Source organism: Solenopsis invicta, chromosome 7 (assembly GCF_016802725.1).
Source record: "Solenopsis invicta isolate M01_SB chromosome 7, UNIL_Sinv_3.0, whole genome shotgun sequence".
In the NCBI taxonomy this organism is placed as follows: domain Eukaryota; kingdom Metazoa; phylum Arthropoda; class Insecta; order Hymenoptera; family Formicidae; genus Solenopsis; species Solenopsis invicta.
Window position 1 is genome coordinate 18,336,740 of NC_052670.1, and position 2,413 is coordinate 18,339,152.

The 2,413-nt window shown below is 37.1% G+C and overlaps 1 pseudogene; it reads left to right on the forward strand.

The window, feature by feature from the left end:
* The first annotated feature begins 1,526 nt into the window (after positions 1 to 1,526).
* LOC105203469 lies at positions 1,527 to 2,210 on the forward strand (annotated as a pseudogene).
* The last annotated feature ends 203 nt before the right edge of the window (positions 2,211 to 2,413 follow it).

A 2,413-nucleotide genomic window follows, 5' to 3' on the forward strand; every position in this document is an offset into this window, starting at 1 on the left:
TATTATCAACATCACATCAAAATGCCTGGCCATATTTCTCAGCTCGTTAGAGGCAAAATACTTGCATATATAAACGCAGGAATGACAGTGACAGAAGTTTCAAGATTATGTCACGTAAATGTAAAGTATACTTACATATATCTATAAATATTATTACAATTCTGTACCTAATAATGTATAGTTTTAAAGGCTTTGGAAAAAACCTGTTTTTTTTCCGCGAATTTTTTCGGTTTTTTTCTCAGGGGTAAAAAATTAATTGAAAAGATTCAAAAAATGTTATACATACTATGGTGACACCTCATCATTATCAAAGTTTAAAATGTTTTTTAAAACGTTTCTTTTGCAGAGGAGTACAATTTACCGATTATTAAAACAATTGGAAGAAGAAGGGAATGTAGATCCACGACCAACAGGTCGACCCCGCTGTACTACAGCTGATGAAGACCATCAACTTTCAAATCTGGTTCAAGAAAGCAGATTCCGATCTGCAAAAGAGACGGTAGCGGAAATGGGATTAAATTGTTCCAGATTCACTGTTATGCGTAGATGGCATGAACAGGGATATTATCATCGTATCCCTGCTCAAAACCAATTGTTAACGCAACAGCATAAGAATCAACGGATGGTTTTTGCTAGAGAACATTTGCATTGGAGGGATGAATGGAGCAATACCATTTTCTCAGATGAAAAGGTATTCTCAACAGATGAATCTAGGTAACATTGTGGAGAACAAGAAACGAGGTACGATGAGGATAATGTACTTTTCCGCGAACGAAGTGGCCGCATTACATTATCATTTTGGGGGTGTATGACCTCGCACGGACCTGGGCCATTAGTTCGTACTACACCGCACATGAACGGCAGGAATCAACATATTGTCTGATGTGATGATGCCATTCGTAGCAGAAACATTTCCTGCTGTACCTCGTGTGAATTTTGTTCAGGATAATTCTGGAGTGTATCGATCGAGAGTAGTTCAGAATTGGTTGGCTACACAACCCAACATTAGGACGTTGGACTGACCAGCCAAATCCCCTGATCTGAACGTAATAGAAAATCTTTAGGGTACATCATAATTGTACAAAATTGGAATCCACGGCTTTCACGAACACGAAGTCCTTGAGCAGCACGTGCTGGAAGTATGAGAAGGTTACCGCGCAAATCCCATGTTATTCCAAAATTTAGTGCAATCTATGCCCCAAAGATTAACTGCGGTGATAGAGAACCATGAAAGTGTTACACGGTATTAATACTACATGTAACCTTCCATGAATAAATGTTTGAAAGTTGAATGATTGTGTAACTTGAACAAAATATTATAAGTTAGAAATACAGAAATATATTTTTAAATTATAATACTGAATGTGAATAGAACAAATGAATGAATGAAGGAATGAATATTGAATGACAGTGATATAAGGTAAAAGCCATCCGAGGGTAATTATGAAGATGTGAATAATTTTTTCCCATTTCCACTATCGTCATCTTTACCACCGGTTTCCAAGAAGTAATCATTTTTATTAATTTTACGTAAAATAATAAATTATTTTTTAAAATTTTAAATAGAAAATGTTTTTTAAAATTAGCAAAATGAAGGACCTCATCGGTATTTTGAAAATACTCTTACAGAATTACGCGCGCGGGCTATTCTACACCGTGACGATCACTCTCTTATTATGCTACTAGCTGTCTTCATCCGGCGCGATTCGCTTCTCACTACACCTTCAAGACTGAGAATATCTACGATGAGATTGAGAAATCGTACCCGCCAAGGAACAACCCCTGCGTGATCTCTATCAGCGATAGGCGGTCCTCTCAACTACTCTACCCGGAGGGGCCAGAGGAGCAGCCTAATCGACTCGATATCTTACCGGGTGGCCAGTGGAAACCTCTCAATTGCCATCTTCTTTTCAACGTGGCCATTATTCTACCTTACTGCAATCGGCAGTGTCAACTCTTCATATTCGTGAATTACATACTTCCTTTCCTGCAGTCACAGAACTTGGACTACCGGAATATTCGCAATTGAGCAGAATCCGATGCGTAAGTTCAATCGCGCCAAGCTTTTCAACGTTGGCTACGCCGAGGCCACTAGGATCAATGATTTTCATTGTTTCTTAATTGACTTTATTTCACAGATCACGCGTTTCGGACCTAATGTAGCACAGTACTATATGCTCTCACTTAAACACATTTTTTCAACAGCATGATAGCAATGACGACAACAGTGATAATCAGTTTACTGTTGATATATGTATGTATATATAAAAAATAATATGTAATGTATAGTTATGTTATTGATAAGAGTTAGACTGTAATCATTAGATGCATTTCTTATTTTAGCTCAAAATAAGAAAGAGCAATGTCATTTAGATAGGTAAAATCTAAATATCTGTCACAACATTACATTATT